This window comes from Neoarius graeffei, chromosome 3 (genome assembly GCF_027579695.1).
Source record: "Neoarius graeffei isolate fNeoGra1 chromosome 3, fNeoGra1.pri, whole genome shotgun sequence".
Classification (NCBI taxonomy): Eukaryota; Metazoa; Chordata; class Actinopteri; order Siluriformes; family Ariidae; genus Neoarius; species Neoarius graeffei.
Window position 1 is genome coordinate 112231868 of NC_083571.1, and position 20956 is coordinate 112252823.

A 20956-nucleotide genomic window follows, 5' to 3' on the forward strand; every position below is an offset into this window, starting at 1 on the left:
TAAAAAACCTGACCTTGATCCCTGTCAGCTGTCCAATTATCGGCCAATATCAAACCTCCCCTTTATCTCCAAGATCCTTGAAAAAGCTGTGGCACAGCAGTTATGCTCATATTTACATAGGAATAACATCCATGAAATGTATCAGTCAGGATTTAGACCTCATCATAGCACAGAGACAGCACTGGTTAAAGTAGTAAACGACCTACTGTTGGCGTCTGATCAGGGCTGTGTCTCGCTACTTGTGTTGCTTGACCTTAGTGCAGCATTTGATACCATTGATCATTCCATTCTTCTGGATAGACTAGAAAATGTTGTGGGAGTTAAGGGAATGGCCCTCTCCTGGCTCAGGTCTTATCTAACGGATCGTTATCAGTATGTTGATATAAATGGTGATATTTCTAGACGTACCGAGGTAAAGTTTGGTGTTCCACAAGGTTCTGTCTTGGGTCCACTGCTTTTTTCTCTATATATGTTACCTCTGGGCGATATTATTCGTAAACATTGTATTAGTTTCCACTGTTATGCTGATGACACACAGTTGTATGTCTCTGCAAAACCTGATGAGAGACACCAGCTTAATAAAATTGAGGAATGTGTTAAGGACATTAGACACTGGATGCTTATAAATTTCCTTCTGCTTAACTCTGACAAGACTGAAGTACTTGTGCTAGGATCACATACAGCTAGAAGTAAGTTTTCTGATTACACAGTGACTCTGGATGGCCTTTCTGTTTCTTCACGTGCAGCAGTAAAAGACCTCGGAGTGATTATTGACCCCAGTCTTTCATTCGAAACTCACACTGATAACATCACCCGGATAGCTTTCTTTCATCTCAGAAATATTGCAAAGATAAGAAATTTAATGTCATTGCATGATGCAGAAAAACTAGTCCATGCTTTCGTTACCTCCAGGTTGGATTATTGTAATGCCTTACTGTCTGGATGTTCCAATAAGTGCATAAACAAGCTCCAGTTAGTTCAAAATGCCGCAGCAAGAGTCCTTACTAGAACTAGAAAATATGACCACATCACGCCTGTCTTATCCACACTGCATTGGCTCCCAATCAAATTTCGTATTGATTATAAAATACTACTATTGACCTTTAAAGCACTGAATGGTCTCGCACCACAGTACCTGAGTGAACTTCTGCTCCTCTATGACCTGCCACGCCTACTGAGATCAAAAGGTGCAGGCTATCTGCTGGTACCTCGTATAGTGAAGGCTACATCAGGGGGCAGAGCCTTTTCTTACAAAGCCCCACTGTTATGGAACAGCCTTCCAAGTAATGTTCGGGAATCAGACACAGTCTCAGCATTTAAGTCTAGGCTAAAAACATATCTGTTTAGTCAAGCCTTTTGTTAATGGTGTTTGAGGTAAAGGAGTAGATCTGGAGGGTCCTCAGACATAGAGTGTTTTGGTAAACTGGGATGTATGGATGCTGTCAGTCCCCACTCGCTTGCTCACTCGAGTTTGTTGACGGTGCAGTGGCTGGCTGCTTTATGTCCCGGGGCTCCCTCATGCCTGTGTTACCTTCTGGCTCTCTCCTTTTAGTTATGCTGTCATAGTTAGTTGCCGGAGTCCCTGCTTGTACTCGGTGCAATATGTATACTGTTCCTACTTATTCAGGTGACATTGGGCATACCTAACCACCTGTGTTTTCTTTCTCTCCCCCCCCCACTCCAAATCTGTCCCTCTGAGTTACATGGAGTCAACAGGAAATCTTTTGGTGGAGACGGTGGGGACCTCGACTGGCTATCGTAGCCTGCAGGGAATCGGCCGTCAGACATTCTGTCGCATGTCCCAGACCCGGTGAAATGTAACTGAATTGTCTTGGCCAGGCCTAAGGGTCCCATCTGCATCTCATCATTGCTGAGGAGTGTGCTCCCATCACCCAATCAAGCATCCAGCCAGAGCAGGTCATGATATATTTTTTTTACCATATTAACATGCCATTGTGTGTCATGCCTGATGTAAAGACTCTCGTCTCTGCGAGCCTACCACACAGATTTAATACTTGTCATTTTTAGGGCATACCTAACAACATGTTTTCTTTCTCTTCCCCCCCCCCCCCCCCCCCCCCCCAATCTGTCCCTCTGAGTTACATGTTGATCCTGGGATTGAGATGCTGGCCTCTTCTGCCCCTCGGACCTGCTTGATCCATCCTGGTGCCCTGTGTCTGGTCGGAGTTTTATCGCCCCACTCCTGTGAAGGATGGCCCCATGAGGACAGTTGAGGGTTATACCTGTTAAAACTGTTAATATTATAGTCAGGCTGTCTGTTGTTGCCCAAATGAGGATGGGTTCCCTTTTGAGTCTGGTTCCTCTCGAGGTTTCTTCCTCATTTCGTCTGAGGGAGTTTTTCCTTGCCACCGTCGCCACAGGCTTGCTCATTGGGGATAGATTAGGGATAAAATTAGCTCATGTTTTAAGTCGTTCAAATTCTGTAAAGCTGCTTTGCGACAATGTTTATTGTTAAAAGCGCTGTACAAATAAACTTGATTTGATATTTCATGTTGCTAGAATTTTGCTATAAAATGAGCGTTCTCTTGTCGTGGTTCACTCGGTCGTTGTTATAATTTTAACACACATTACCATTTCGCTTCTAGGAGTGCCTGCAAAATTATACGTGAAATAAACTGAAATATGATTTGTGAGCCATAAAGCTAGAGACTTGTCAAAATTTCACACTTTGTCTGTTGTTTACACATCGAAGTAAACTAAATGCAAAAGAAGCCCTTACTTACCCTTGCAAATACAACTGCTTGTCATCATTGACTGGTTTAATTAATTAGGTATTTACCCATCCAGAGACAAAGAAGTGATGGGTTTCCGTGCACTTATAGGCCTTCAGTTGAGATTTGTCGACCCATAAAGTCTGCCAAACCAGAGAGAACATGATATCTGGGTACTCGATGGTTGGCAGAAGCGTCTTATCTTCAGAAAAGTCTGTTTTTTAAAAAATAATATGGGTCAAAACCAGGGCTTTGAACCAGAATTTTTTTCCTATTGGTTCGTTCCGAACAGAAATGGAATTTTAACGTTTCCGGTTTTGGGTTCCACCATTAAATAGACGTTCCCGAACCGGTTAGAACAAAAAAAATTCGTTCCCGGAACGGTTAATTACGTTCCCTGTCAGCGGTTTAACAAATGGCTATAAAATTATGTCTCTGTCTCATCCAGCTTAAGCCAAATGTAGGCTAATTCTATTACAACCTTCATTAAATAAGACAAGAAATAATTCAAAACAATTATTATTTCAAATGTTGGCGATTTGGATTCTCAGTATGTCTTCCCATCTACACAAACAGAAAAAGTGCCAAAAATGAAAGAGAATTCGTTTAGTGTGTTACCAAAGGCTAGTCAGGCCCTATAGAGGGCTACCGCATGATGTCACCGCGCCGCGAGATTTTGTTAGGCGCCATATTGGAAGACCAAGTACACATCTATGCAAGTACATACATACATAAAACACACTACACCTGAAATGTAGCCAGGGCCGGTTCTGCCCTAATCTGGACCCAGGTGCAACATCGCGCAACCCCCCCCCCAAAAAAAACAAAAAACAAAACACCAGTCTAAATCAGGACAACCATCACATAACTATAACTATAAACATTTTATATAAACTATTTTAACTAAATGGGCTATAATAAATAAGCCTGCAGGCAGCCACGGCGGGCTGCCTCAGAAAAGTAACCATTCAATGACAACTGAAAGCCTGCAGCCACGGCGGGCTGCCTTAAAAAGTAACCATTTGTCCTACCTTAAAACTCGTTTTGCATTTTCTGCCTCCTTTTTTGTATTTTCAACCCTCCGTTTATTTTCTTTCCTTTTCTGAAAACCCGATTTGTGTCCAGACATTTTGTTCTGCTACCAACGAACTAACTCGTCAGGTCTCGTCTCTCGAGCCCGCGATGATTCCCGTGGGAAGGGCAACAACTGATACATTTTTACAAACAGCCAATAGGGAGGTTGCAACGTTCAGGCTCTTCTTTGCTCAGACGCTCAGTAATGGAGACGTGATAGTAGTCCACCCTCCCGCTCTCTCCATTCAGTCAGCGACCGTCACACAGGAAGTGAACCCCAGCGGGTCATAGAAACTTGCGCAGGAGAAGAATGGCTTTTTTATTTGTAGGCTACGGAAACTTTGAGGAACGAAATAAAAACCGGTATTAACCGGTTACCATTATTTTTAATAAGCGTTTCTGTTCCGGAACATAAAAAGTAATAAAGTTTCTGGTTTCGTTTCTGTTCCATGTGAAATAGAAAAAGTTCCCGGTTTTCGTTTTCGTTTCTTGAACCGGTTCAAAGCCCTGGTCAAAACCACACATATCTATCTTCTCTTTGCATCAAACCTTCGCTCAGCCGTTCAAATCGTGGTAATACGGAGAAAATTCAGCATTGTTTACAGACACGCTTTCAGTGACTGCCATCCTAGTTGCTTTGTATATCCACCATCATGGCGGACGCTCATGATGTAGCACATTTTGATCACATGGTTGCAAGTCATCTATATTTGTTTTGCTGTTAAGTTCGAATATCAACAATCGTTCTCCAGAATCAATGACCCCCACCATAAATTGTTATCTGTTTGTATGTTGTTCACAATAAATCAGACTAGAGATCCCCAAAGCTACTTTTTAATTCATATGACAGTAATCAACAGGAAAATGGTTCAATTAAATCACAAAATATAAAGTCTTGTGTATGAACACTTTTACAACAATGTATTCATCAGAAATCATCCTCAGTGTATTCGTCCTGACATGACAGATCCCTCAGGATAGTTTAGTTGCATCATGATAAACAGCCTGAAGAAGAAAATCAGGGATGAACATTCCTAAGTCCTTCTCAGAAAGATAAATTGGGTTCCTATTGCTGAATGATGGAAATTTAACAAATGTCTGATGGTGTATAAATGTAGAATAGGCTTCAACCAGAATATGTAAATAATTTTTTTGTTAAAAACTCTGATGTCTGTAATTATAATACAAAAACAAAATAACAAAATTCATATCGCTAAAATAAACTCAAAATCAGGACAAAGGACTTTTGTTTTTTCAGCTGCTATTACACATAATTCTCTGCCTGATGATGTTAACAATTCTGAAACTATTATGAAATTTCAAATTAACTATTGGAAACACTTTTCTGGTGTTTAGATACACTTTTATAAATGAAGTATAAATTTTAATCATAATAAAATGCTTGTCGCACAATATTGTATATTACTTATTTTATTCGTTATATTATAGATTTTATGAATTTTATAATGTGGATATACAGTGGTGCTTGAAAGTTTGTGAACCCTTTAGAATGTTCTATATTTCTGCATAAATATGACCTAAAACATCATCAGATTTTCACACAAGTCCTAAAAGTAGATAAAGAGAACCCAGTTAAACAAATGAGACAAAAATATTATTCTTGGTCATTTATTTATTGAGGAAAATGATCCAATATTACATATCTGAGAGTGGCAAAAGTATGTGAACCTTTGCTTTCAGTATCTGGTGTGACCCCCTTGTGCAGCAATAACTGCAACTAAACGTTTCCGGTAACTGTTGATCAGTCCTGCACACCGGCTTGGAGGAATTTTAGCCCGTTCCTCCGTACAGAACAGCTTCAACTCTGGGATGTTGGTGGGTTTCCTCACATGAACTGCTCGCTTCAGGTCCTTCCACAACATTTCCATTGGATTAAGGTCAGGACTTTGACTTGGCCATTCCAAAACATTCACTTTATTCTTCTTTAACCATTCTTTGGTAGAACGACTTGTGTGCTTAGGGTCGTTGTCTTTCTGCATGACCCGCCTTCTCTTGAGATTCAGTTCATGGACAGATGTCCTGACATTTTCCTTTAGAATTCACTGGTATAATTCAGAATTCATTGTTCCATCAATGATGGCAAGCCGTCCTGGCCCAGATGCAGCAAAACAGGCCCAAATCATGATACTACCACCACCATGTTTCACAGATGGGATAAGGTTCTGATGCTGGAATGCAGTGTTTTCCTTTCTCCAAACATAACACTTCTCATTTAAACCAAAAAGTTCCATTTTGGTCTCATCCGTCCACAAAACATTTTTCCAATAGCCTTCTGGCTTGACCACATGATCTTTAGCAAACTGCAGATGAGCAGCAATGTTGTTTTTGGAGAGCAGTGGCTTTCTCCTTGCAACCCTGCCATGCACACCATTGTTGTTCAGTGTTCTCTTGATGGTGGACTCATGAACATTAACATTAACCAATGTGAGAGAGGCCTTCAGTTGCTTAGAAGTTACCCTGGGGTCATTTGTGACCTCGCCGACTATTACACGCCTTGCTCTTTGCGCGATCTTTGTTGGTCGACCACTCCTGGGGAGGGTAACAATGGTCTTGAATTTCCTCCATCTGTACGGTGCACAATCTGTCTGACTGTGGATTGGTGGAGTCCAAACTCTTTAGAGATGGTTTTGTAACCTTTTTCAGCCTGATGAGCATCAACAACGCTTTTTCTGAGGTCCTCAGAAATCTCCTTTGTTTGTGCCATGAAACACTTCCACAAACATGTGTTGTGAAGATCAGACTTTGATAGATCCCTGTTCTTTAAATAAAACAGGGTGCCCACTCACACCTGATTGTCATCCCATTGATTGAAAACACCTGACTCTAATTTCACCTTCAAATTAACTGCTAATCCTTGAGGTTCACATACTTTTGCCACTCACAGATATGTAACATTGGATCATTTTCCTCAATAAATAAATGACCAAGTGTAATATTGTTGTCTCATTTGTTTAACTGGGTTCTCTTTATCTACTTTTAGGACTTGTGTGAAAATCTGATGATGTTTTAGGTCATATTTATGCAGAAATACAGAAAATTCTAAAGGGTTCACAAACTTTCAAGCACTACTGTACAGTGCTGAGCATAAATGAGTGCACCCCCTTTGAAAAGTGACATTTTAAACAATATCTCAATGAACACAAACAATTTCCAAAATGTTGAAGAGACAAAGTTTAATATAACATCTGTTTAACTTGTAACGTGAAAGTAAGGTTAATAATATAAACTTAGATTACACATTTTTTAGTTTTACTCAAATTAGGGTGGTGCAAAAATGAGTACACCCCACAACAAAAACTACTACATCTAGTTCTTTGTATGGCCTCCATGATTTTAATGACAGCACCAAGTCTTCTAGGCATGGAATGAACAATTTGGCGATATTTTGCAACATCAATCTTTTTCCATTCTTCAACAATGACCTCTTTTAGTGACTGGATCCTGGATGGAGAGTGATGCTCAACTCGTCTCTTCAGAATTCCCCATAGGTATTTGATTGGGTTCAGATCAGGAGACATACTTGGTCACTGAATTACTTTCACCCTGTTCTTCTTCAGAAATCCAACAGTGGCCTTAGATGTGTGTTTAGTCATGTTGGAAAAGTGCACAACGACCAAGGGCACAGAGTGATGGTAGCATCTTCTCTTTCAGTATAGAGCAATACGTCTGTGAATTCATGATGCCATCAATGAAATGCAGCTCCCCGACACCAGCAGCACTCATGCAGCCCCACATAAGGACACTGCCACCACCATGTTTCACTGTCGGCACCATGCATTTTTCTTTGTATTCCTCACCTTTGCGACGCCATACAGTTTTGAAGCCATCAGTTCCAAAAACATTTATCTTGGTCTCATCACTCCAGAGTATAGAGTCCCAGTAGTCTTCATCTTTGTCAGCATGGGCCCTGGCAAACTCTAGGCGGGCTTTTTTGTGCCTGGGCTTTAGGAGAGGCTTCTTTCGTGGATGGCATGCATGCATGCCATTTCTCTGCAGTGTATGCTGTATTGTGTCCCGGGAAATAGTCACCCCAGTTTGGCTTTCTACTTCTTTAGATAACTGCAGTGAACTTGCATGCCAATTTTCCTCAACCCTTCTCATCAGAAGACGCTCCTGTCGAGGTGTTAACTTCCATGGACGACCTGGACGTCTCTGTGAGATGGTTGCAGTTCCATCATTCTTAAATTTTTGTACCACTTTTGCTACAGTATTCTGACTGATAAGTAAAGCTTTGCTGATCTTCTTGTAGCCTTCACCTTTGGGTTGTAAAGAAATTATTTTCTTTGGGGAATTCTGAAGAGACAAGTTGAGCATCACTCTCCATCCAGCATCCAGTCACTAAAGAGGTCGTTGTTGAAGAATGGAAAAAGATTGATGTTGCAAAATGTCACCAACTTGTTCATTCCATGCCTAGAAGACTTGGTGCTGTCATTAAAAATCATGGAGGTCATACAAAGTACTAGATGTAGTAGTTTTTGTTGTGGGGTGTACTCATTTTTGTACATACCAGCCTAATTTGAGTAAAACTGAAAAATGTGTAGTCTAAGTTATATTATTAACCTTACTTTCACGTTATAAGTTAAACAGATGTTATAATAAACTTTGTCTTTTCAACATTTTGGAAATTGTTTGTGTTCATTGAGATATTGTTTAAAATGTTACTTTTCGAAGGGGGTGTACTCATTTACGCTGAGCACTGTATGTGAAAAAATAGGCGTAATTGTCTATACATATCACTGGAGAATGCCAAACATACTTGTAACTGTGATGTGTCTGTTTTATTTGTATCCAAATGTAGCACAGCTGTTTAAACAGCAGGAAATTAACCCAAAGCCTGAATTGCTAATGGCTTTCTTTACTATACTACATAGGCTGTGGAAGCACGTATTGATTCTAAATGTAGTGCATTTATAGAAAGTTTTATCTGGAATCTTTTTTGTTTGTTTGTTTGTTTGTTTGTTTGTTTCATGTAGAATTTCACTGCAAACATGGCAAAAAATTTTCATACTTCAACCTGTAGACTACTTGAAAAATGCTGTAGTGAGTATGCATGGAAGACGACTCTTGGGACAGAACTCTTAGTTTGTCGGTTGTTAGTCTGTGCTACTGATGAACGCTACACTGTCTGGAAGGTGACTTCACTGCCGTGCTGATGAATCCTACACCAGCTCTAGGTGACTTTACTGCTGTGCTAATAATGCTAACTTGTGGGTAAGCTAGCATTGGCCTTCGAGAATGCTGATATGAAGAGTGTATGAATAATAACAACAACAATAATAATAATAATAATAATAATGGTTGGCTATTTTTGTGGTATTTCAGATATATTCCACTCAGCTACTCGTCTTCGAGTCATTCAATATCATGCTAGCTGAATGGAATATTTCTGATAGACCACTCAAAGCCAGTCAATATTATTTGATTAGCATAAGTTTATACACATCTCCAATGGAAACCAGCATCAGCTGAGTGGATCTTGTGGTTAATAAAGCTAGCTAGCTAGCTAATTATCTATCTATCTATCTATCTATCTATCTATCTATCTATCTATCTATCTATCTATCTATCTATCTATCTATCTATCTATCTAAAATCTTAGGTGGTACCAAATTAGCTAATGTCACCCGCTTCTAGTACCTGGGCAGTTACGTTACCAGTGATTGCTCTATGAAAGTGGAACTCACGTCTTGCATTCAAGCAACATCGTGCGCCTTTGGTTGACTGCAGAAAAAGGTGTTTGACTCCCGTGATCTAACAACTTTGACCAAAATCACTGCGCACTTCCAATACTTAATGCCGCTTCTCATGTATGGCAGTGAAACATGGACATTGTACCAGCACGAAGTCAGGCAACTCCGTACAATACAACAGCATCATCTACGCCTCATCTTGAACATCAAATGGGATCATTTTGTGAGCAATGAAGAGGTGTTCAAGCACGCAGGTGTTGAAGACATCAAGCCAATGTTAATCAGAAGCCACCTACGTTGGCTCGGACATATTTGCCAGATGGACGACACTAGAGCACCCAAACAACTGATGTATGGTGAACTTGTCTGTGGTTCTCGCCCAGTTGGTCGACCAAAGCTCCGTTTCAAAGACACTTTCAAAAACATGCTCAAATGTGGGGATGTCCTTAACAGTTGGCAGTGGTAGGAGTGGCGGAGTCTAATTGAGACTGTTTGTGGAAACTATACCAAGAAGAGAGTTCTTGCATATGAAAGGAGAAGGGTACTCAGAGAGAGAGAAGAGATAAAAACTGTATTTACCTGTCTGTGGGTGTAAGGTGGCGATTGCGGTTATCCATCCATCCATCCATCCATCCATCCATCCATCCATCCGACAAAATTTATCACAAATTCCAAAATTTGTGCAAAAATTGATTCACATGCAATACCAAATACAACCCCGATTCCAAAAAAGTGGACAAAGTACAAATTGTAAATAAAAACGGAATGCAATGATGTGGAAGTTTCAAAATTCCATATTTTATTCAGAATAGAACATAGATGACATATCAAATGTTTAAACTGAGAAGATGTATCATTTAAAGAGAAAAATTAGGTGATTTTAAATTTCATGACAACAACACATCTCCCAACAGCCAGCCACTGTGTCCGGGGATCAGGTCGTCGAGGCCCCTGCCTTCGACTGCCACCCAATCCACACTGCACCAATCCCCGACTGCTACCTCTGTGGGTGGTGAACCCACAGGAGGTCGGGCCCACGTCACCTCTTCGGGCTGAGCCCGGCCGGGCCCCATGGGCAAAGGCCCGGCCACCAAGCGCTCGCATACGAGCCCCAACCCCGGGCCTGGCTCCAGGGTGGGGCCCCGGCTGCGTCATACCGGGCGACGTCACGGTCCTTGCTTTTTTGCATTGATGGTGTCTTTCCAGATGTGTAAGCTGCCCATGCTACACGCACTAATGCAACCCCATACCATCAGAGATGCAGGCTTCTGAACTGAGCGCCGATAACAACTCGGGTTGCTTCGGCAGCGCATTGATACGGAGCTCAGATATCAATGCGCTGCCGAAGCGCGCAGAAAGTGTTAGTACGCCTGTCATTATAGTGCGGACTTTCCATAGCATAGAAAATCGCCACGTTTCAATTTGTGTAACTGAACTTGTTTCATATCACTGGTCATATAAACCTATGTAAACAGGAAAAACGTGGAAGAGTTTGGTCGCATCTAACTACAGCCCCAAAAAATACCATTGGCCATGCTGAGCCTAGCTACATTGCTAACAGGAGTGACAGCACGTCTGACTGCGTCTGACTGACTGGGAGGTCGCGCAAAGCTCGGAGAGGTACGGAGCAGCTCGTCTCAATTCAGATAAGAGCATATTTCATTATGGAAGTACGGTGGACTGTTCCTTTAACATAGAGACTGGAACTAAATGTTTAGAAGATCAAACAAAATGCAATTATTAATCATTTATCCTAATGCAGCAAACACAAGTCATAAAACACTGAAATCTTTGAGTAATAAGCATTAATTGTACATTAGGAGAGAGGTTTCACTGGGTTTTGTATCAGAGGGACAAGAAAATAATATGAGTCTAATTTTTTTTCCTTTGGCAATAATTACTTCATCTAATATTATTATTTTATGTGAATAATCTTTTAAATTGCTTTATAAATTCATTCCAAATGCTCAATACCCAAGATACTGTCTGAGTACTTTTGTGTGAAAAATGTCCTACAGTTCTTCCTCAGTCGTTTTCTCAGGCGTACTGTAGAGATAATCAAGAGGTAAATATTTGTGTTCATTAAGCTGCAATATTACAAGTATAGTTGGCATGAAATCTAGTTTTCTTCGCCTGTGTGGTGCACCAGAAATAATTGTGTAGTGTGAAGCGGATATGGGGAGGTTGTACCTCAGAGGTACAGACATCAAAACGTAAGTATTGCAATGATACGGTATAAGAGTGAGTCAAAGCTCTGGTTTTCAAAGTGTTTAGCCAATTTGAATGGAGTGAAAACTCAGTGCATGCATTTCGGTACTCGATTGCATGCCGTCAATTTCTCTTGGGGTTCCAGCACAGGGCAATTAAGACCAGACGTTTGCAACAGCCTCTGAGTCAGGAGTTGTTAAAAGGCAATGGCAGCCTTTTTTTTGTTTTTTTCTTCTTTCCATTCATGATGTAAGGTGAACTCTTTTCATGTTTTTGTTCATGGAGTAAAACCGAAGCCTTTTTTTTTAAGCAAAAATCAAACTCCATCCCCCCTAACAGGCTGGAGTGATTAAACATGAATGAGAACGCAGGGTTAGTGCAGTGGAAAGAGCTTCTTCGTAAATAAATAACTGTCTCCGACTCCCCAATGCTTTAGCACAGCAACCAGAAGCCTCGCACGTGGAGAGATGTGCTGCTATTTATAGCTCAGTGCAGCCTGTTCCTCACCGTTCCCCTAGAATCATTATCATTTTGCCCTCGCCACAGCCGTTGAATTAATAGTGAAGGCTGCTGGGCTTTGCAGCTCCATAATGGATGATTTTCTGTTATCTCTGGCTGCCTTTCGTGAAGCAGGCATGAATGTAAAATCACTTGAAAAACTTGGACGCAGATCGCATAAAGTGAGAATCACATTAATCTACCTATCTGACGTTTTGACCTGATACGTTTTAGCCTCTATCTTTGTTCTCTTCTGAATTGGCCACGCCCCTTTCCATGTTCGTATTCTCGCTTGTCGTCTTCTTGCAATCACTCTATCAGTCAGGAGTGGGTATCAGCATGTAAGGTTCGGAGAGCAGGATTGATATGTGCTATGGTAATTACATACGGGTTGTTTGGTTCAGGCACTGCCATTTCCGTGAAGGCACTTTGATTAGTGTTTCTTTTTTTCTCAACTCCTCTGGCACTCTCTTTGATCAGATTCCTCTATTCGGAGTTCTTATAAAGTTCTTATGAACCAGCTCATCAAGAAAACAGGATGACAGTCTAGGGGAAAAACGACGCGCGTCATCATTAGGACAGTTAAAAGAGATGCTGTCTGAAGATAGAAAGTGAGCCAAATAATAAGCTCCGATAAATCCCACTAAGACTAATGACGGCTAAATATTGCAGCGTTTGTGCATGATTAACATTTGTAGGGTAACTAATAGAATGTATTAGGAAACCATTGCAATCACATGGAATAGAAATTTTTGCTTAATTTAAATTTGATGGTGTGTTGCTCTTGCACCAAGCCTGGCGTTTAACGCAACCATCTGCTCCCAACTGCTGTGCACACACTTAAACACTCTGATCCAATTAATTCTCATTCCAAGCAGGAAGACACGATTGGATGTGAGTGGCAAGTGAAGGTAAGGGCAGCCGCTGAATTATGTGGGTGATTACCAATAACACAACAACATTTTCCCATTTACCTGCATCCAGGCTAACAAAAGCTCTTATCTCCTCATGCCATGGCATCTTAACTTCAATTAAAGGTTTATTGCGGTGAGTTTTCACTGTATCAGCGCGTATTATTGCATGCTGACCAGCTTTCTGAATTGGACTATCCATTTATTCCATGCTAAGACAAGATTAAAAATATGACGTTTTATTTTCTGGAATGTTTTTGTCGTCCAGGTTTAATCCAATGGTGCCTTATAATAGTGATGTAGTGAGCTAATGAGCAAAAGGCTTCATCTATCATACATCATGTGCTCCACTGCAGGAATAATTCAAGCAGACTGACGCAATGATACCTGATCAAATTATGAATTGTGAGGAAAGTATTACGCTTTGACCAGGCCATCCATAACATTAGTCATTTTAAAATTGTAATCTAAATTGCCCTCGTTTAGATTAATTGAATTCAGAACGTTCATTAAGTTTTTTTTTTTTTTTTTTGTGAAAATGCCAGCAAATTAAGGAAGACTTCAGAGAGAACAAGGAATTACCTTTACTCGGGAAACTTGTACAGTACGTTCTTTCACTGTTCTTGGCCTTGTGGGAGATAAGTTTACTGTTTATTATTATCATTTGCTTCTCTGTAACTCGACCTCAGTTCATAGCTAATGTTCCTAATACAACCCTGATTCCAAAAAAGTTGGGACAAAGTACAAATTGTAAATAAAAACGGAATGCAATAATTTACAAATCTCAAAAACTGATATTGTATTCACAATAGAACATAGACAACATGTCAAATGTCGAAAGTGAGACATTTTGAAATTTCATGCCAAATATTGGCTCATTTGAAATTTCAGGACAGCAACACATCTCAAAAAAGTTGGGACAGGGGCAATAAGAGGCTGGAAAAGTTAAAGGTACAAAAAAGGAACAGCTGGAGGACCAAATTGCAACTCATTAGGTCAATTGGCAATAGGTCATTAACATGACTGGGTATAAAAAGAGCATCTTGGAGTGGCAGCGGCTCTCAGAAGTAAAGATGGGAAGAGGATCACCAATCCCCCTAATTCTGCGCCGACAAATAGTGGAGCAATATCAGAAAGGAGTTCGATAGTGTAAAATTGCAAAGAGTTTGAACATATCATCATCTACAGTGCATAATATCATCAAAAGATTCAGAGAATCTGGAAGAATCTCTGTGCGTAAGGGTCAAGGCCAGAAAACTATACTGGGTGCCCGTGATCTTCGGGCCCTTAGACGGCACTGCATCACATACAGGCATGCTTCTGTATTGGAAATCACAAAATGGGCTCAGGAATATTTCCAGAGAACATTATCTGTGAACACAATTCACCGTGCCATCCGCCATTGCCAGCTAAAACTCTATAGTTCAAAGAAGAAGCCGTATCTAAACATGATCCAGAAGCGCAGACGTCTTCTCTGGGCCAAGGCTCATTTACAATGGACTGTGGCAAAGTGGAAAACTGTTCTGTGGTCAGACGAATCAAAATTTGAAGTTCTTTATGGAAATCAGGGAAGCCGTGTCATTCGGACTAAAGAGGAGAAGGACGACCCAAGTTGTTATCAGCGCTCAGTTCAGAAGCCTGCATCTCTGATGGTATGGGGTTGCATTAGTGCATGTGGCATGGGTAGCTTACACATCTGGAAAGACACCATCAATGCTGAAAGGTATATCCAGGTTCTAGAGCAACATATGCTCCCATCCAGATGACGTCTCTTTCAGGGAAGACCTTGCATTTTCCAACATGACAATGCCAAACCACATACTGCATCAATTACAGCATCATGGCTGCGTAGAAGAAGGGTCCGGGTACTGAACTGGCCAGCCTGCAGTCCAGATCTTTCACCCATAGAAAACATTTGGCGCATCATAAAACGGAAGATATGACAAAAAAGACCTAAGACAGTTGAGCAACTAGAATCCTACATTAGACAAGAATGGGTTAACATTCCTATCCCTAAACTTGAGCAACTTGTCTCCTCAGTCCCCAGACGTTTACAGACTGTTGTAAAGAGAAAAGGGGATGTCTCACAGTGGGAAACATGGCCTTGTCCCAACTTTTTTGAGATGTGTTGTTGTCATGAAATTTAAAATCACCTAATTTTTCTCTTTAAATGATACATTTTCTCAGTTTAAACATTTGATATGTCATCTATGTTCTATTCTGAATAAAATATGGAATTTTGAAACTTCCACATCATTCCATTCCATTTTTATTTACAATTTGTACTCTGTCCCAACTTTTTTGGAATCGGGGTTATATGTTAAGAACCGGACAACTAAGTAAAAAGAAATGGCAGGACTTTTGCTGACATTTTTCTTTTTACCATATAAGAAATGTCCATCTCTTTCCCCTAAGTGTCACAGAGGAATGGCAAATACTGGTAGAGAGACAGTCCTCTAACCCTGGACTTCAATCACTGTCATGAGAATATCATAAAGAGAAAGAGAGACAGAGAATGAGCGAGAAGATAAAAAAATATATACAGTGAGAAACTAGAATTTTTTATCATATCTAATGTTAATAATAAAAAGAAGAATAAAAAGTGAACGCCTAATATTCCATCAGCTCAGGAATTTGTGTACGGTTTGTAGCAATGCACAGACCGACCTGCCCATTGGGTATATGTCCAGAAATGTGGGCGATTTTTTTTTTTTGCCCCCACACTGCAATGACTTGCTTTTTTCGCTTGTGAGCAAACCAAATTGGCTGCAATAGGTTTCTTTTCACACCCAACCGGCGATACAGTCACCTGTTCATCAATATCATCAACGTTTTCGTGTTTTAATGAGTTATTTGGCGAAATGAATGGCAATTTACGAGTGAACCGACAAAGGTAAAATCATGGCCATAGACATGATGGATGACATCACTGTCAGTAATAGCGCTGAAAATCTGAGTGCAGAGAGACCTCCAGATATGGCCTCTCCAGACTACATTTCAGAAACGCCACAGCACCCCTCATCTCCTGAATTCTAGGAAGTGCACCTGTTTTCCATCATCCCTCTCACTGCTCTATCGAAGCTCACTGCGAAGTATAGTTCCGTGTCCCATACCTGAATATTCTTGGGTTTCAATCACGTGACTTTTCTTAGCGATTTCACTTCCGCTAAAAAAGCTGGTGGTCTAGCAAACCAAAACGGCTGCGATAACTTATCAGAGTACGCTCGTAATCTAGAAGCCACTGCTGGCTTTAGATATATTCAGAAGATTGCTATGTGCAATGGAATCGACCGCTACAGTCTGGGAAAGAAGGATTTGTCATACGATCTCAAAAACTACCCTTCAGTCGAGTTCCCCGACATCTCGAACTATCTGGTGTTGCAGACGTCCTTCTACACTGCAAAACAGATGAAAGTGTAGAAGAGTACGGAGGCTTACGACTTTTTTGTATGTGGCTGGGTAAAGGACCTCGGGATCAAGTCTCTGCTGAATGAATCCTGTATTGTCCTGTATTAAGGTTTTCATTCGTGTCTTTACAACAAAGCGCTGCAAGTTGAAGTGTAAAGAAACAACAGTTCACTTGATTCTCACTTGTGTTGGCTCTTATCTCTCAGCTAAATCATTCACAAAGATCATCAGAAACCCCTTTAAAGACCTGGATCTTAGTTAAACAAGACGGAGAAGTGATCACGGCGCATTGTAACTGTACGGCTGGGGAAGAATTTTGTCGCGACCTTCATGCATACGGACTTTGTGAGGAGTAAACAAAGAAACAGCTGGGGACTTTAGCGCTTCGTGACTAAAAAAAAAAGTAACGTAAAATAATGACACATAGCAAGAAAAGTACTTGGAAAACACTAAGGCCAGAGCTGAGAGGGAAATACAAACCTTTCACCAAGTGATCACTGCAAACTCGAGCACGCTTCGACTCGGCTCCCTTCGATTTCAGTGAGAGGTTCAAAAGCCACCTTTCTCCACGTCTTTTTGTGAAATCCTGTGTTCGTTCACCCTTTTTTATTAGTTCACGGCGAACCCTGAAGAAACGTTTATCAGTTTCATGGTTTGATCGATTCGAACAACCTAAAACAACGCAAGCGTGAGGCATTTTTCATGCGAGCAATGCACCTTCTCCGTACAAACGCTTTGTCAACTGAGCTTTGGTCGACCACCAGCTAAACTTTTGAATAACTAATGAGGCGGATGTGATGTTACGTGAAACCCAGCAATGCCGCGCCTTTGGACTTTCTGCCCGACTAATAGTGCCTTTTGACTTTGTTTATGTTTGTTTGACATTGATTCCTTGCCTGCCCTTTGATATAATGTTTGTTGATCAACCAGCCCTCACCTGAACCTGCCTACATCTTCCGTTTGCCGACTTGGATTTGGTTACCAGTTTGCAATTCACCCGCTCTCCCCTGTGCCTGCATCCTGAAAATCACTAGCTTTGGAGCGCTGATTTGCTGAAATGAAGTTGTTGGCATTTGTGAAAAATGGAACATGACAAAGGTTAGTTTCCATCCATTATCCATAACCGATTATCCTGTTCTACAGGGTCGCAGGCAAGCTGGAGCCTATCCCAGCTGACTATGGGTGAGAGGCGGAGTACACCCTGGACAAGTCGCCAGATCATGGCAGGGCTGATACATAGACACAAACAACCATACACACTCACATTCACACCTACGGTCAATTTAGAACCACCAATTAACCTAACCTGCATGTCTTTGGGCCGTGGGGGAAACCGGAGCACCCGGAGGAAACCCACACAAACATGCAAAGTCCACACAGAAAGGCCCCCATTGGCCACTGGGCTCGAACCCAGAACTGTGGCTGACAGTGCTAACCACTACACCACCATGCCTCCTGCAAAGGTTCGTTTCTGAAACAAAACTCCCAATATAGTGGTATTTTACAATGGAAATGTCAGCTTTTGTGAAGAAAAAACAAAACAAAACAAAACAAGAAGACAGTCATCTATATCACCTGCCCTATATACCAACTATATACCAAGTTTCAAAATATTATTTGTCACATTTTGCAAGTTCTGCTGCAGGAAACAAACCCTACCTCTTTACACTGACCTCAGCAGCCCATGGCATAAACCCACCGGACCTTTGGCCCAGGTGAGCTAAAAATTAAAATCTCACATTTCTTAGTATCAAAAGGCACATATACATTACTTAATCAACACATATACCAACTTTCAAGACCGTACCACTCATAGTTTTCACGTTCTGCTCCGGAAACAAAACCTACCCCTAAGACTAACCTGAGAGACTAAGTCTGAAATTGTTTCCATGGAAACATAAAAAATTTAAATTTCTCAAATTTCTTAGTATGAAAAGGCACATCTACATCACCTTGTTAACATGTGTACCAAGTTTCACATCCGTATCATGAATAGTTTTGGATATATGCTCTGGAAACAAATATTGCTCTTAGAAACTAAGTCAAAGTCAATTTTTTATGTACAAATTTGAAAAATACTTTTTTTCAAAAATCCAAAACAGCAAAAGGTACCAGTTCACATGTTGCTTGATATGTCTACAAAGTTTCCCAAAGATATCTTCAGTAGTTTTAAAGGAGGACTGAAGTCATTTTTAAACTTGCTTTATTTCTTAATTAACGTGTTATTTAATTACGTTTTCGGTTTTAGTAACTTTATATCGTGACTCGTATTGGCAACTAATTGCAATTAAATATTATACTTATCGGCCTATTTGGTTTGTAGCCATGTTGAATTTAGTTGGTTTAGTCCACAGCAGGCGTCGCTTCTCCGCGCGATCTTCACGAGACTTGTGCGAGACTTCGAAACGTGAAGTGTCAGCCAGACCACAACTAGGTGCAAAACATGTACTCGGCATCTTGTGTCACATTTATTCCACCAAATTAACTGTTTTCCAAATGAAATATTGCACAAAAAACGAGTTTAAATGACGATTACTGCCTACTTTTTTCAAACTTTCCTGATTGCTGTCAAAACAAACAAAACTTCCGGCTTGATTACATCAGCATTCGAAAGAGGGCGCGCGCGTCTTTTGACAACGTTGGCAAATGTCGGTCACTTTGATTTCCGCTGTACGTTTTATTTCCGTCTTACGATGTCTCGCACAGGTCTCAACGAATCTCGTTTACAGCCATTGCTTTGACATATGGACTGATATAACATGAGATAAGATGCACTTTATTGCTATATATTACATATGGCGGGTGGCACGGTGGTGTAGTGGTTAGCGCTGTCGCCTCACAGCAAGAAGGTCCGGGTTCGAGCCCCGTGGCCGGCGAGGGCCTTTCTGTGTGGAGTTTGCATGTTCTCCCCGTGTCCGCGTGGGTTTCCTCCGGGTGCTCCGGTTTCCCCCACAGTCCAAAGACATGCAGGTTAGGTTAACTGGTGACTCTAAATTGACCGTAGGTGTGAATGTGAGTGTGAATGGTTGTCTGTGTCTATGTGTCAGCCCTGTGATGACCTGGCGACTTGTCCAGGGTGTACCCCGCCTTTCGCCCGTAGTCAGCTGGGATAGGCTCCAGCTTGCCTGCGACCCTGTAGAAGGATAAAGCGGCTAGAGATAATGAGATGAGAGATTACATATGGCCCTTTTCCACTACCCTTTTTCAGCTCACTTCAGCCCGACACGGCTCGCGTTTCGACAACCTCAGAACAGCACGACTCGGCTCGCTTCAGCCCTACCCAGCACCCAAAACTCGCACGGTTTTGGAGTGGGGCTGAAGCGAGCCGAGTGGGGCTAGGGGCGTGAGGAGACACTCCCCTGTGCACTGATTGGTGAGGAGGAGTGTCCTCACACGCCCACACACGCCCCACGAGCACGCTGGGATCTGTAAACACCGTAAACCCGGAAGAAGAAGAATTACGAATTACGAGAATTTCTGAAGCCTTATGCGCCTCGCCTCATCTGTACGCTCTTGCCAGTATCTGTTGGCGTTGTCGGTGACAACAAGCCACAGCACCAAGACCAGCAACACTAACGACTCCATGTCCTCCATGTTTATTGTTTACTATCCGGGTCGTGAGACTACCGCTTAAAAGGTCACTGATGTCACTGTTTACGCCGCCTAACGACATCACGTGACGTCCACCCACTTTCGCTAACTCCACCCAATGTGTCCACCCACTTCCAGCCAGCACGGTTCAGCGCGGTTGTAGTCGAAATGCAACTCCAACAGCCCCGCTCAGCTCGACTCAGCCCAACTCAGCACGGCACGGCTCAGCCCAACTCAGCCGCATTGGTAGTGGAAAAGCGGCAATAGATAAGGTGCATCTTTATGCTATATATTACATAGCATATTTCAAACACTCATAACTTGCTATCGCAGTGACAAAATAACTATCAAAAGTGCATTCCTATATTTAATAAAATGAGATAAATAGAATTTTGATAATAAAACAATTTGCCTTCAGTTCTCCTTTAAAGATACGGTATGGAAACGAAAACATGACCATATGGACGGACGGAACCCGTTTCTATATCCCCCGCCAAACTTCGTTTGGGTGGGGGATAAACATAGAGTTGTGTTTTAGTAATGTAAACCCTAAGAGTTGGGGTTTACATGAGTTAGTTTTCTTATGCGTCAATGTTTTGACACTCAAATGAACGAGTAGGATAAAAAATGTTTATCTTTATTTCTGGGATTTTCATGAATACAAAATTTCTTGAGAAAATGCTCGTACAAATGATTTACAGTATGAATAAATCAGTTTGCATCCACCTTGATAAATGAGGGCCCATTAATCATCGCCCACTGCATGTGTAAAATGTAAGCTTTTTCACAACATAACTTACCGACTTACCGTGATCATGATATG

The 20956-nt window shown here is 41.3% G+C and overlaps 1 protein-coding gene across 1 annotated transcript in view; it reads right to left on the bottom strand.

The window, feature by feature from the left end:
* LOC132882654 (MAM domain-containing glycosylphosphatidylinositol anchor protein 2-like) overlaps positions 1-20956 on the bottom strand; it is a 555131-nt gene that overhangs the window by 61938 nt on the left and 472237 nt on the right. The window lies entirely within an intron of this gene.